The sequence below is a fragment of the Rhincodon typus genome, chromosome 21 (assembly GCF_021869965.1).
Source record: "Rhincodon typus isolate 14 chromosome 21, sRhiTyp1.1, whole genome shotgun sequence".
NCBI classification, from domain to species: Eukaryota; Metazoa; Chordata; class Chondrichthyes; order Orectolobiformes; family Rhincodontidae; genus Rhincodon; species Rhincodon typus.
In genome coordinates, this window is record NC_063352.1 from 33,240,901 (window position 1) to 33,257,337 (window position 16,437).

General features: G+C 41.3%; 1 protein-coding gene across 3 annotated transcripts in view; it reads left to right on the plus strand.

Moving 5' to 3' along the window:
- Positions 1 to 10,118, plus strand: part of pgap6 (post-glycosylphosphatidylinositol attachment to proteins 6) — a 54,312-nt gene extending 44,194 nt beyond the window's left edge. For all 3 annotated transcript variants that reach the window (XM_020527004.2, XM_048609408.1, XM_048609409.1), the window contains one exon: positions 9,959 to 10,118. The gene's annotated coding sequence lies outside the window, so the exon portion shown is untranslated. The remainder of the gene's footprint in view (positions 1 to 9,958) is intronic.
- The last annotated feature ends 6,319 nt before the right edge of the window (positions 10,119 to 16,437 follow it).

The following is a 16,437-nucleotide window of genomic DNA, read 5'->3' on the forward strand; positions in this document are numbered from 1 at the left end:
AGGGGGATTCTGTCTATATTTTTGGTGGTGGTGGGGGTAGGATGTGAGGGCAGAAGTGCGAGAAATGCAAGAGATGCAGTTGAGGGCATTTTCGATTACCAGAGGAGGGAGGTTACGGCCCTTGAAATAGGAGGACATCTGGGATGTTCGGGAGTGGAACACCCCATCTTGGGAGCAGACACGGCGGAGGCGGAGGAATTGGGAGTAGAGGAACACATTCTTGCGGGAAGGTGGGTGAGAGGAGGTGTAGTCTAGCTTGCTGTGGGAGTCGGTGGGCTTGAAGTAGATATCGGTTTCGATGCAGTCACCGGAGATGGAGACAGAGATGTCCAGGAAGGAAAGGGAGGTACCAAAGATAGTCCAGGTGAACTTGAGGTTGGGGTGAAAGGTATTAGTAAAGTTGATGAACTGTTCAAGCTTCTCGTTGGAGCACAAGGCAGTGCTGACACAGTCATCGATGTAGCCGAGGAAGAGGTGGGGGATAGTGCCAGTGTAGCAATGCAAAAGGGACTGTTCCATGTATCCTGCAAAGAGGCAGGCGTAGCTTGGGTCCATGCAGGTGCCCATGACCACCCCCTTAGTCTGTAGGAAGTGGGAGGAGTTAAAGGAGAAGTTGTTAAGGGTAAGGACGGATGAGGGTGGAGAGAGACTGGTTGGGCCTGTGGGAGAGGAAGAAGCAGAGGGCTTTTAGGTCTTCCGCATGGGGGATACAAGTATACAGGGATTGGATGTCCATAGTGAAGATGAGGTGTGGAGGGCCAGGGAATTGGAAGTCTTTGAGGAGGTGAAGGACGTGGGTGATGTCCCGGATGTAGGTGGGGAGTTCCTGGACCCGGGAGGACAAACAGAGTCAAGGTAAGTGGAGATAAGTTCAGTGGGGCAGGAGCGGGCAGAGACAATGGGTGGGCCAGAGTAGTTAAGTTTGTGAATTTTGGGAAGGAGATAGAAACGGACGGTGTGGGGTTGGGGAACGATGAGATTGGAGGCTGTGGGTGGGAGGTCACCTGAGGTGATGAGGTTATGAATGGTTTGAAATATGATGATTTGGTGAGGTCATGATCAGGGGGGAGATAGGAGTTGGCGTTGGGCTGCAGCTGTGTAAGGGTCAATGCGCCATATTCTGGGGATCTGGGTTCAAATCCTGTAATGGCAGATAGTAGAATTTGAAATGATAAAGAATCTGGAATTAGGGGTCTAATGATGACCACGCAACCATTGTAGACTGTCAGAAAAACCCATCTGTTCACTAATGCCCTTTAGGGAATGAAATCTTTCATCCTTACTTGGTTTGGCCTTACCCAGGGGAAAAGACCCTATACATGCCCCTCATGATTTTATAAACCTCTATTGGGCCACCCCTCATCCTCCTGTGCTCCAGGGAAAATAGCCCCAGCCTATTCAGCCTCTCCCTATAGCTCAAACCCTCCAAACCTGGCAACTTCTTTGTCAATTTTTTCTGAACCCATTCAAGCTTCACAACATCCTTACTGTAGCAGGGAGACCAGAATTGAATGCAATACTCCAAAAGTGGCCTAACCATCGTCCTGCACAGCCACAACATGACTTCCCAACTCCTATACTCAATGCATTGACCAATAAAAGCAAGCATACCAAACACCGCCTTCACTATGCTGCCTGCCTGTGACTCCACTTTCAAAGAGCTATGAATCTGCTCTCCAAGGTCTCTTTGTCCGGCAACACTCCCCAGGACCTTACCATTAAGTGATTGAGACCTGCCCTGCTTTTCCAAATATACCAGGATAGAAAGTTTGCAATGAAGATATAAAACAGTAGATGGGGTGGAGTAGCCTTAGTGATTATAGGTGGAATCATTTGCATGGTAAGGGGGGATATGGTGAGAATAAGCAGATGGTATAAATGTCTACACTTTAGGATAAACAAACATGCCAGAAAGTTGGTGGACTTATTGCAAGTGTCTGGAATAATTTTCTGCAGCAATGCATCCTAGAGGTAGCAAGGAGGCATTTTGAATTTATGGATGAATAAGGGACAGTTTAGCTAACAGCCTAATATTGCATGAACGTTTATGCAGTAGTGTTCATTAGTTCAAGTTCAATGTACTTGAAAGAATGAAGTGTGAAACAGTTGAGATTCAACATTTGGGTAGGGCTGATTTCACTGTGATGAGTAGGGGCTGCTCAAAATAAACTAGATCAAATGAAAGATCAGAGAGCCTTTTTGAGAAGGAACAAAGTTGGATTCAGAGTCAGTGAGTAATACTAAGGGACAATTGCTCAACCCTTATCCTGTATCGCAAAATAAACAAAGATGACTGAAAGATGTGTAAGTTAAAAGACAAAACATAGAAGGGGGGTGGGAGCGCATATTCCAAAATTGGGAAATGAACAAAGAAGAGCAAAGAGGTACAAAAGAGGCCATATGTGACTGTCCACGGGTATCGTGCGGAAGATTGGAGAGTGGCAAACGTCATTCCCTTGTTCAAAAAAGGGAATAGGGATAACCCTGGAAATTACAGGCCAGTTAGTCTTACTTCAATGGTGGGCAAATTATTGGAAAGGGCTCTGAGAGATAGGAATTATGATCACTTGGATAGGCACAGTTTGATTCGTGATAGTCAGCATGGATTTGTGAGGGGTAGATCATGCCTCACAAACCTTATTGAGTTCTTTGAAGAGGTGACCAAACATGCGGATGAAGGTAGACCAGTGGATGTGGTATACATGGATTTAAGTAAGGTGTTTGATAAGGTTCCCCATGGTAGGCTCATGCAGAAAGTAAGGAGATGGGATAGGGGGCAGATTAGATTCAGAATTGGCTGAACCTTAGAAGACAAAGGGTGGCAGTGGACGGAAAATTTTCAACATGGTGCTCAGTTACGAGTGGTGTATCACAAGGATCTGTTCTGAGTCCTCTTCTATTTGTGATTTTTGTAAATTATTTGGATGTAGGAGTGGAAGGGTGGATTAGTAAGTTCGCGGACGATACGAAGGTGAGTCGAGTTGTGGATAGTGCAGAGGGCTGTTCGAGGTTACGAAGGGCCATTGATAGGATGCAGAGCTGGGCTGAGAAGTGGCAGATGGAGTTTAACCCTGAAAAGTGTGAGGTGATTCATTTTGGAAGGACAAATTTGAAAGCAGAATACAGGGTTAACGGAAAGATTCTTGGCAATTTGGAGGAGCAGAGGGATTTCAGGGTTCATGTCCACAGTTCCCTGAAAGCTGCCACCCAGGTGGATAGAGTTGTTAAGAAGGCGTATGGTGTGTTAGCTTTCATTAATAGATGGATTGAGTTCAAGAGCCGTGAAGTTATGCTCCAGCTATACAAAACCCTGTTCGGCCACATCTGGAGTATTGGTCCAGTTCTGGTCGCTTCATTACAGGAAAGATGTGGAAGCGTTGGAAAAGGTGCAGAGGAGATTAACCAGGATGTTGCCTAGAATGGAGGGAAGGTCTTACGAGGAAAGGTTGAGAGAGCTAGGGCTTTTCTCTTTAGAACGACGAAGGATGAGAGGTGACTTGATAAGAGGTGTACAAAATGATCAGAGGTATAGATCGAGTGGACAGCCAGAGACTTTTTCCTAGGGTGGAGGTAGCTATTACGAGGGGGCGTAGTTTTAAAGTGAGTGGAGGTAGATATAGGAGTCAGAGGTAGGTTCTTTACTTAGAGAATGGTAGGGGCGTGGAATGCATTGCCGGAGAGGGTAGTGGAGTCGGCCTCATTAGGGGCATTTAAGCGGCTGTTAGATAGGCATATGGATGATAGTATAAGGTAGGGGTGGAGATTAGATAGACCTTAGGTTTAGGGTAAAAGTTCAGCACAATATCGTGGGCCGAAGGTCCTGTATTGTGCTGTACTATTTTATGTTCTATGTGAAACTTGAAAGAGTGTGAAAAACAGCATAAGCATAACTATATTAGCAAAAAGCTGGAGATCGTGAGCAGTTTGCAACGAAGCAACCACATTTACTGGAACAATACCAAGATTCTAAGGGTTAAATTGTGATGAAATATTAAAGAAATTAGATTAGGTTTTGCCTGGAATTTAGAAGTTTTGAGAGTTGATTTGATTGAAGTTTTCATAATACTAATGATAATGTGTGTGTAGACAGAAACTATTCATGCCATTTATACCAGTATGGGAGTCTAGGAATTTGAACGATAATTATTGCTAGGTCTTTTCGGCATGAAATTAAGCAACCTTTTTCACTTGTAACTGGAGATGCATGGTTGGGACTCCCTTCTGTAAACAGCAATTTATGCCGACAATTTAATAATTTTGAATCTGAAATAGATAGTTTTTGTTAACCAAGGGTGAGAAAGGAAATGGGGTGTAGTTAGCCCTATGAAAGAATCTCGAATTTATTACAAGGGTAAAGTTTGTTCAATAGCAAAGATGATGGCTTCATTTTTTCTATTGTTGAATTGGGAGAAGTGATTGCTTATTCAATATTGGATCTCAGCAAAGCGGACTGTCAGGGAGGTTTGGGGGACACATCTTGGCTCCATTGAAACATATGTGCAAGTTAATTCTGTGGATGTTGTCACTGAGAGTTAGCATGTTCATGAAGAAGTGTGTGTCAAGACAAGAAGATAATGGTTTTAGTGCAATTACTCGCTGAGAGAACATTCTTGGAGATGCTCTGTGTTTGGAAAGGTTACTGTTGAACTGACTGAACGCAGTCCTACTAAGGTGGCAAACAGAGAAACATTTCAGGAGAACCGTATGGTCATGCTGAAGCCTTTAGAGATGTTGAAGATGAGGAAGGAGAACATACTCAGACTATTAGAGTCTGGAATTTGAGATTTGTTTTTGCTTAAAGTGATTTAATATAGTAGAGATGTAGATCTGATTGGACTGATGCAAACACATCAGTTGAGTCAGTGATGATGACAGATGTGGAGACTGACAGCTTGTTCAAGGGTGTTGGAGCATGAAGGGACCTTGAAGGTAGTGATTGTTTGTGCGGATATATTGGTTGATGGTGGATATTTTGAGGTAATGGTGATAACTAGGATTTTGAAGCTTGATGAGTCAGTACTTGAGATAAGAATCATTTATAATACCCATTCTATGAGAGGTCATTTGGGAAATGGAAATGGGTTTGGGGGCCAGGCGATATATTCCCTCTCCAGCTGGGATAAGGCATCAAAGAAATAGGAAAAACAGAGAGGAATGAAAGGTCAAGGCTGGGATGAAATTGCTTAGGTGGTAAGTTATAGGGAAGAAAAGGCAACAGAGGTATCCAAATGTCAGTCACGAAGTCTATAAGCTCCTCAGACTTGTTGAAGAGGTGATGGGGCAGGGGAGAGGGAATCACAGACTTCATTGTTAGTGGAAAAGAGAAGCTAAATCTTGTTTATTTTCCATGTTGATTCTGGAATAGAGTCTGGTTCTGACGGAAGAGAATGAGGTCAGAACTTCTGATATTGTCAATTAAATCTGGTTAGTTTTCCACATGTTTGGATTTAAGGAAGTGAGAAAATACAAATTTCCAGGCAACTGTTAAGTAGATCAATTACTAAAGAATTATGATACTAAAAGGCTAGGCAGTTGAGACTTTGAAAGTTAGAAACTTGATTGAGAGTTTTCTAGGCATGGATGTGAGTGGCGAGCGATGTAAGGAGGGACTTGAAGATGATTTTGATAGTGATGAGATCATCTAGATTGGATGTGTAATGGGTTGTAGCATTTATATGGAGTGAGGCATTCAGAGGGCTGCAGGGCAGCGAATTTTGGGAGACAGGGTGATGGAAACTGAGAAAGAAATTAGTGCTGAGTTATTACTGCAGATAATTTTGTTTTAAGTTCAAGCTTTGATTGTTAAATAGGAATGAAAGAAGAGAAAATATTTCAGGCTGTCTCGGGTCGTAAACAGTAAGTATTGTAAAGGGATTCCAAAAAAACCATGTGATCACAGATGGTGAAGGTGCCATAAGAGTAGTTGAAGTACAGAGGAAGGTGCATTAATATTTTACCTTTAATCTGAGAATCTTACAAGCACATTATAGCCAATCAAAGTAGTAGCTTTGATGTTTATTCATGATTGTAATTGTAGGCCTCCATGCTATCACAATGGCAGTATACACGGATGGAGAGGCTTCAGTGTGAGGCAAAGTATCGCTGCCATCATCCTGAGGGTTGTTGTGGACAGAAATGCAGTGTTTGTTGATTGCTGGCTTGATTGATTGGACAATGACAAGTAGAATGAGTGGAATGAAGGTTAAGGTGATGAGGTTACCTAGCAGATGTACCATAACAGTGTTAATTGATCAGATCCAAAAATGCTAAAATATTCTTTTGGTCTCAACATACCTGAGTAACTGCAGAATTCAACAGCGTTTAATAAATGTGAAAGGAGCTGTTCATTTGGTAAACCAAAAGTATGGCATTGGCAATTATACATTTCATTGTTAACCTAATTACTAATTACAACAGGAAATAATGTAATGAACATAAAGTGTGTGTATTATATATAAAGGTATAGAGGCCAAAGATATGTTCTTCAATATTAAAGTAATAAAATGCATTTGGTGGTTTTGCTTGGGGAACGCTCCTCACAGTTGCTTTGCAGCTCTGATGATTTCCATTTCTATGTCTTCATAGCAATTGAGCGTAATTACCTGCATAATAGTCTAGCCTCCATAAGTCGTCGTCTGGTTCACACTGTAAGTATTTGAGCCATGTGGAAGAGGAAGGCCCTAGGTTTGATTCATGGACTGTAATGGAAGTCCTGCAGTTGGCATCAGTGTTTCCAGCTTATTAGTCAACTTATTAATAATTATTTAATGATTTCTGCTGGATATGGATACATATGGACATTAGGCAAGGATAGTCTTGGGCTTACCTAGGATGTTTCGAGGATTGAATAGTATGCTAGTAACCACTGAGATCAACATGTAGCATAGCCACTTTGACAACATTTTGGAGGAGAGTGGCTGGCAGTAATGGAAACTTTTCCCAGGAAGCAAGGCCTTATTACTTTTAGAAGGTGGGAAATGTTCAGTGTTTCTAAGATATGATCATTTCTTTGTAGTAGAAAATCAGTTGTATCATTTTTTTGAAAAAAAAAAGAATGCAGCCTGAAAATTGGAAGGCAGATATTCCACAGTGTACATTTAGTCAAATATATGAAGATCTAAAATGGAAAGTTTGGTAGTGTTTTAAAAAATACTTTTTAGATCCTCCCATTCCCCTTATTATGTTGTACATCAATTCCTAGTTGAAAGGATGGCTCAGTCATGCTACTCTTTAAACTCATTCAAGAAAGTTTGGAGCAGCAAATACTGACTCTCTTTTCAGAAGTTTCTTCTTGTGGAGGTTTTTTGAATCACAGAATCATCACACTGTGGAAACAGGCCCTTCAGCCCAACAAGTCCACACCGACCCCGACCCAGACCCAGACCCATCCCCCTATAACCCACACAATCTACACATCCCTGAATACGGTGGGCAATTTAGCACGGCCAATCCACCTAGCCTGCACATCTTTGGACTGTGGGAGGAAACTGGAGCACCGGCAGGAAACCCACGCAGATATGGGGAGAATGTGCAAACTCCACACAGACAGTCGCCCGAGGGTGGAATCGAACCTGGGTCCCTGGTGCTGTGAGGCAGCTAACCACTGAGCCACCGTGCTGCCCTTTGTATCTATTCAAAAGCTCTCCAGGTTAAAATAAAATGTAAAATGGTGAGCACATACTAATATCTTCATATTTTAGTGAAATGTCGATTTAAAAATCTCAAACTACAGCCATAGCTATCAGTTATTACATTGACTTATGTTTAGTTAAGAGTTCTTATCATTATTCAATTTTTGTTATGTCTCTTCAGTTACTTTTTGTTTCATTGTTCAATTCAGATGTTCCCCTTTTTTTACAAGTCCTCTTCAGTATTATATTCCAGGATACCAATTTCTTTTGAGCAATTTATGGTGAAGGATGACAGATTCAAGTAATTTCCCAGCCCTGTGACTGCAAGGAGCCCCAGTTAAAGAGAAACTTCAGTTTGCTCATATGTTTGGGTTGGGGATGTGATTGCAGAAGCAGTCCTCCCATTGTGTGACAAGGGTAGGATCAAAGTAGTCCTTGAGCCCTTCATACCTATTCTTCAAGTAAATCATCTATCATCTGTATCAACGTTGCTTCCAAATCCCTTACTACAGTTTCAGTTCCAAAATTTTTAGTTGATGTAACCTTTGTAAGCTTTGTGATCGAGAGTATTTCAGATTTCCACTGCTTTTTATAACAACTTGTACTGTGCCTTTAATGTAACAAAATGTTCTAAAGCACGTGACATAAGATGTGGCACTAAGCTACATAAGGTGATATTGGCTCAGAGAAGGAAAAGCTTGATTAAAGAGATAGGTATTAGGTATGTTTTAAAGATGAAAGTTAGATACAGGATCCAAGATGTAAGGAGGGTATTCCAGATTTTAGAATCTAGAAACTGAAGGTGCAGCTACTAATTGTAGACTGATTAAACTTGGTGAAGCCTATAAGGCCACAACTTGAAGAACACAGATATCTTGTGTTATGCTTCACTGGATTATACGATACTTCATCAACAATGCAGATAAAACAGTGATATATCTCCAATTCAGGATGGTGAGTAGCTTGGAAGGGAATTTGCAGGTGGTGGTGTTTCCATGTATCTGTTGCCCTTGTCTTTCCATATGATAGTGGCTGTGAGGTTGGAAGATACCTCTTCCAACCCTTGGTGAATTTCTGCAGTGCATCCTGCAGATGGTATAAACTTGCTACAAAGCGTTAGTGGTCAAGGAATGAATTTTTGTTGATGTGGTGTCAATTAAGCTGGCTGCTTTGTACTGGATGGTGTCAAGCTTAAGTGATTTTGGAGCTGCATTGATCCAGACAGGTGGAGAATATTTGATCATACTCTTGACTTGTGTCTTGTAGATGGTGGACAGGCTTTGGAGAGTCAGGAGGTGAGTTACTCACTGCAAGATTCCTAGCCTCTAGTCTGCACTTGTAGCCACAGTACTTATATGGCTTATCCAGTTCAGTTTCTGTCAACAGTTGCATGAATGTTACGTGCCACTTGTCAGTCAGCCTGGATATTGTTCAGGCCTTGCTGCATTTGGATATGGACTGCTTGAGGAATTATGAATGGTGCTGAATATTGTGCAATTATTCACGAACATCCTCCACTCTTGACATTATAGAGTCATAGAGATGTACAGCACGGAAACAGACCCTTCGGTCCAACTCGTCCATGCCGACCAGATATTCTAAATTAGTCTAGTCCCATTTGCCAGCATTTGGCTCGTATCCCTCTAAACCCTTCCTATTCATGTACCCATCCAGATGCCTTTTAAATGTTGTAATTTAAACATTGTAATTGTACCTGCCTCTGGCAGTTCATTCCATATACCCACCAATCTCTGTGTGAAAAAGGTGCCTGTTAGGTCCCTTCTAAATCTTTCTTTCCCTTCTCAACTTAAACCTGTGCCCTCTAGTTTTGTACTCCCCTACCCTTGGCAAAAGACCTTGACTATTCACCCATGCCCCTCATGATTTTATAAACTTCTTTAAGGTCACTCCTCAGCCTCCAGGAGGCAATGTTGCTACTTGTCATAGTCATTAGGATGTAAAAAGTGCTTTATGTTAACACCCCTGAATTACTTAGTTCTACTTTTAACAGGAATAGTTTCTATCTACCATATCACAAAAATAAATCATCGAGTACCACAATTTTTCAAGGCCAAAATATCCTTCCTGACATATTACCCTGACCTGAATGTCTCTAAATGTGATCTAGATTGAGCTTTACAAGATTGTAGCGAATCTTCCAAGTCTCTGTATTTCAGCATGTCTAGATAAAAGTCCTCCACTCTGTTTGCCATTTTAAACTAATGGTCCTTGCCATGTGGCTAGGATTGATAGGTATAGGTCCTTTAATCATTTATGAAACAAAAATAGGAACAGAAATACTTATGTTCAATTTTTTTTTAAAACAGGAAGGTGCAAGTACTGCCAGAAGGTTAAATTGAAAGAAATGGCTCAGATATGGGGAAGGGCAGCACATTTTTTATTATTATATTGTGCAATGTCAAGTTGAACCTCATTGTTACTCTGTGTGTGTTTACTTTGTATGAAATAAAGTAACTTAAGGATTTTTATTGGTTTGCCATTATTTTCTTGGCTCATCTGTGAAAAGTTTGATGAGATGCACATTGAGGCGTGTGTGATAGAAACACATAATTTCAGAGCAGCAGGCTGTTTAACCTTATGTCCAAAACATTTCTCTGCAGCAGTAACTCAGCTAGTTTCACTTTCTTACTTTTTCCTCGTATCGCTGGAAATATTTATCTTCAGATGATTATTCAATTTCTTTTTGAAACCATTATTGAAACTGGTTCCGCCAACCTTTCAAGCAGTGTATTCCAGATCTAAACTGCTGGCGTTATTAAAAAATGCTTTTCCTCATGTTGGCTTTAGTTCTTTTACAATTCATTATTAAATCTGCGTCCTCTGATTCTTGACCCTTCCCTCAGTAGGCATATCTACTCTGTTCAGAATGTGCCTGAACCATTTTGTCATTGAAAGCTGCAATACGGTTATGCTTACTAATCTTTCATTTTACTGGGCCAGATCTGTTGACGCATAACATTAACCTGGACTTTACGGGGCAATAGCATAATCACTAACAACTTGCCAGGCAGCTCAACAACTTCACCAGTTGTATGATGGATGTTCTGGAAGAGGTACGGGTCCAAGAAAGAGTTTCAAAATTAGTCAGCTATGATTCCAATTAATCTTGCTAGCATTTGAACAAGGGCCATTTGCAACCTTCTGCAAACTACACCGGGAGTAACTGTGAAAGTAAATTGAGAGGTGTTAGCTGAAACAATCAGCTTTAAGAGTAAGTTTGTGATTCATAGAACTGCTGGTAAAGGACAAAAATGGAGGGGTGAATGAAATTTTCAGGTCCTTCTTTGAACACAATGAAATAATACAGTACAAATGTCCACCAGAGCTGAAGGCTAAATAAACGTTGACTTGCATATTCGTTATGGAGACAAGATATCAGCATGTCACTCCTTCGAGGTTGCTTATCAGGTTGGCCGTCAAATTTTGACTTCTGCCTCATCTATAGTGGCCCTCTAGTGGGTTGTGGCTGGTAGAGGAAAATGCAATGGGCCAAATGCAATGAGCCAAATCTGGATGAGCAGCAGTTGCAGCTGTTCTGCAATTCCAGAACGACTAATCCTTGGTTATTTCTGTTCCACAGGAGTGAAAATAGGAAAAAGAAAATCCCGTAAAATTTCTTCAGAGACCTCAAGGGTCAAGACCCCTTTAAGGGTCTCTGGTTATGTCAAAGGGTAACAATGGTTGGATTTTTTTGCAAAGCATATTTTCCAGTGGCTTTCCACAGGGTTCAGTTTTGGTTCCTTTACTTTTGTAGTGTATATATATTAATGATTTTAAATTTAAATGTGGAAGGCATGATTGCAAAATTCGTAGGTGATGCAAAGTAGATCAGGTACAGTTGGTGAAAGGTTTGGCTGCTGATTTCAAGAAGATAGCAATGGCCCCGTTGAGGGGATAGAAAAGTGGCAAATGGAATTCAATCTGGAGAAGTATGAGGTTATGGATTTGGGGAGGGCAAACAAAGCAAGAGTGTACACAATAAGTGTGGGTGGATATTGACAGGAGCAGTGGAAGTGCAGTTGGAGTGCATGTCCACAAGTTCTTGAAAGTAACAGGACAAATAGATGAGATAGAAAAGAAGGCATCTGGGATGCTTTTCTTCATTTGGTGAGATGTTGAATATAAGAGCAGGGATGTAATATTGGACTATGTAAGAAACTGGTTAAACTACAGGTGTGGTTTTATGCATAATCTGGTCACCTTAGAAAAAAGGTGGCTAAGGGATGACTTCCTCAGTTGTACAAAATAATGAGGGGTTCAGGCAGGGTGGACAGGGAAGACCTGTTTTCCCTAGTGGAGAGATTAATTTCCAGGGGACACCGATTTAAAGTGATTAGTAGAATGATGAGAGGACATGAAGAAAATGCTTTTACCCAGAGGGTGGAAGTTGTATGGAATTCACTGGCCAGCTGGATAGCTGAGGCAGAATCCCTCAGTAAATGAACCTGGTGAGCTACGGACCATGTTCTGGTCAGTGGGATTAGAATGAGTGGCCATTCAGCTGGCAAAACATGATGAATGGCTTTATGAGCTGTAAATGTTCTATGGTTCTATCAGTACATAGCAAGAACTTATATTTATTTGGAGCCTTTATTGTAGTGACACATTCTAAGCCACTTGCCAGGAGCATCATCAATCGAAATTTGTCACCATGAGACATTTGGACAGGTGACCAAAAGCTTGGTCAAAAAGGTGGGTTTGAAGATATGTCTTAATGGGGTTTAAGGATGGAATCTAGAGTTCTGGGTTTAGTCAAATGAAAGACAGTGGCAAATAAAAAGAAGTCATGGATATTCAAAGGTGAAGGTAAATTGTTCATGTAAATTCTGAACAGCAATTGTCTCAGCAATGTTCCATGTGGAACACCACTTCCTACCTTCGGCCCACTCTGCATAATTACCCTTTGCTCCTAGTCTCTGTTTTCTACCATGAAACCTGCAAAATGCCTAATTTGGCACTGGGTCCCTGACTCCACATTCTCTGGTCTTATTCAGTCTGTCCATTATCTCCTCAAAATATTCAATAGAATTGGTTGAGTAGGACTTTCCATTTTGAAATCCTTCCCCATGACAAATGTCAAACCAAGAAGCCTCTAGATTTCTGTTGTGTCCCTCTCTCCTAACTTGAACAGGGTGCCAGGTGGGTGAGGGGATAGAGTAGTAGGCAGGTGTGGGTAGTAAGGTGTCAGATGGATGAGGAGACAGGGTACAAGGTGGGTTTGGGTGCTAGGTAAATAGGTGCGGGCTTAGGGCAGGTCATTGGCTGTTAGGTTAGGGAACAGTTGGCGATGCAGGGTTGGGGGAGTGTGTAGAAATCAGAATGGGTGTATTTAGTTAGGTCTGTGGGTCTGCGGGCAGTGAGTCTGGTTCAGGGAGAGTTGGCATGGGTCAGGTGCAATCAAGAGTTGTTGGAGGTATCAGGAGAGATTGTTGGCATTAGGTGATGTATGGTCAGTTTTATAGTTAGCCTAGTGTTAGAGTAACTATTCAGGTAACTAAGTCAAAGTCATCAGAAGCCACTGAGTATCTCAGAGTTGGAACATTTTCAGAGGCTTGCAAACACTGGGTAATTGCCCAATTTCAACTTGCTGGATAATTCCTGCAAAGTTAGCTGCATTGGGACTTCTGCCTGACCCTGATCCAAGTCCAATCTATCCTTTAGCAATGACTATGTTCATACTGGTAGATGTGGCCATTAATTAATTCTACTGAAACAAAAATTGTACCTTTTGTTTAAAAAAATAAATGGGGCCAGTTAACCTGCCAAATAATCTTTTACTGCCACCTACTGGATGACTTAGCATGAAACTGAAAGTGAATTGCAAAGGATGAGCTTTACATTTCAGCCTTGGGAGATTTTTTTCTGTTGTTAGGCAAACTCCAAATCATTCTATTGAATTTAATTTTAAATGTACACATTTTTACGTATTAATGAACATTTGAATATTGAATGATTTGAAAAACAATATAGTGGTGATAGTTTATACAACTTTCTTAAAAATGTGGTTGACGTTGGCTGAACCAGCATTCGTTATCCATTCCTAGCTACTCTAGAGAAGGTGGGGCAAGTCACCTTGAACTGCTGCAATCCATATAGTGTTAGAGCACCAGCACAGTGCTGCTAGGAGGGACTTTCAATGATTTTAATCTAGTGCCAGTGAAGTAACAGCAGTAGATCTAAGTTAAAATGGTGAGTGGCTTGGAGGAAAAAATGTAAATGGTGAAGTTCCTGTCTTTCGACTGCCCTTGTCTTTCTAGATGTTAAAGGTTGCAGATTTTGAAGGTGGTGTTGAAGGAGGTTGAACAAATCGTTACAATGCATCTTATATACAGTAGTCATTGCTGTCACTGTCTAATGGTTGTGGATCGAGCGCCGATCAAAGTGGGCTGCTTTGTCCTGGATGGTGTCAAGCTTCTTGAGTGCTTTTGGAACTGCACTTATCCAGGCAAGTGTGGAGTGTTCCATCACACTCCTGCCTTGTAGATGGTGGATAGGCTTTGGGAAGATGAGGCGAGTTACTCGCTGCAGAATTTCCAGCCTCTGGACCTGTTCTTGTAGCTATGGGTGGTCCAGTTCAGTTTCTGGTTAGGCTGTGTCTCCTGACACTTTGAAAGGTTCACATGAGCATGTGCACATTTTGTGAAAAAACTCTGCCATTAAAAGACATGGTGGGCCCACAATGAGTACAAGCTATATGAGGGAATGGAATGATATCACTGGCAGCATTGGCAGGAGTACTACGCATGTGTGTTTTGCAAGTATGAATGAGAACATGTGGCTAATGGTAACCCCAAAGATGTTGATATTAGGGGGTTCAATGATGGTAATACCATTGAAGGCCAAATTGACATAGTTCGATTCTCCTTTGCAGGAGATAGTAATTGCCTGCTACTTGGGTCGTGTGCATGTTACTCATCACTTATTAGTCCCAGCTGAATGTTGTTCAGGTCTTGTTGCATATGGACATGAACTGCCTCTGTAACTAAGGAGGTGGGAGTGGTGTAGTGCATTGTGCTATCTTCAGTAAACATCCCACTTTGGCATATGGGAGGGTCAGTGATAAAACAGCTGAACATGTTTGGATCTAGGATATTACCTTCAGGAACTCCTGCAGTGGAGTCCTGGGACTGAGATGATTGGCCATCAACAAACACAACCATCTTCCTTTTAAGCTATGTATGCCTCATCCCATCTGAACTGTCTGATTCTCATTGAATTCAGTTTTACTAGGACTCCTTAATGCTGTACTCAGTCAATGCTGCGTTGGTATCAAGGGCAGTTCAGTCACCTTACTGTTTGAGTTCAGCTCTTTTGTCCACGTTTGAACCAAGACTGTAATGAGACTAGTGAAATAAAGAACCAAGACTAGTGGCTGAGTGGTCCTATCAGAACCCAAACTGATCCTCCGCAAGTAAGTTATTATTATGTAAGTGTTGCTTCATAGCACAGCAGCAATACCTTACATCATTTTGCTGGTGATCAAGAGTAGACTGATGGAATAGTAATTAGTCAGTTTGGATTTTAGTGCACAGGTGATAGCTGGGCAGCTTTCCATATTGTTGTGCAGGTGCTATGTTGTAGCTGTACTTGAACAGCTCGAATAAGGTGATGGTTAATTCTAGAGCACAAGTCTTCAATACCATTGCCAGAATGTTGTCAGTGTTCAAAGGCTTTCCAGTACTGTCAGCTGTTTCTTGATATTAGACTGATGGAATATTCGGTAGGATGTTGCTCCTTGTTTTAAACGTCTCAACTGATTGAAGACAGATGTGTTTTTAAACAGAGCGTAAAGTGTTTTAACCTCCCTGAGTGCTGTGGATATTAAAAATAGAACAAATGACTGGTTGAATCCTGAAAATAAAGATAAATGATCATCCCATATTTGCTCTTAGAGACACAAATAATTACAAGGATGTAGGTCCTAAAAGACCAAAAAGATCATTGTCACACTTGCTTCTCTTGAAATCTTTAAATGTTTTGTGGGCTTATGATCCCATTTTAGCCTACTGAAGAAATAAACATTTGATTTTTAATGAAGGCAGCTTCGCAGTGTCTTACAGCTTGCAATAGCAAGTTCCTCCAGCTTCATGCCGGTTGGGCTGTGGTCTAATCCTGGCAGCAAAAATCTGGTTTGGTTTCTCAAATAGATAGGCAAGGGCTGGCCTGAATTCTTTGCCTTGTGATGAAGCTTATCACGTACTATTACTAGTTTAGAGCTCTTTTTTGTCAGCAGGCTGCTCTTCAAAACTCATCCCATTACATTTTCTTTATCAGAAATCAGGTTTGTCTCGTGACCATAGTATCTGTTTGTCCATTGTCTTCACAAATAGTCTCTGATGACCTGACATATAATGATGTTCAAGTTTTGTCCATTTATGCCCCGTCTTTTGAATTCCAGTCTGAAACTGAGAATGTTGTAAGTCTATTGTGAAATCATGTGCTGGTAATTCAAAAATGATGGTTACCCAATGCAATTCCTGATAATTGCAGGATGTGCACTGCAAACTTCAGAGACTTAGTCTCTCCACCTTTGACTTTTTCATTGTAAACGTAATGAAAAATACTTTTACAATGCACCAGGTTCTTCACTTCAGATAACATTTGATATAGTAACAGTGAGGCCTGGGGGGTACAGGGTAGGGGAATGATTACGATTTTGAGATTACGATTGCTAGATGATTCCAGTTGGTGGAATATCTCAGAACACAAGTTTTACTGTAGTTTGCCTAATTATTTGGACAATGACGGTCATTTATCCACTGAATTGCTTTGTTGCATATTACTA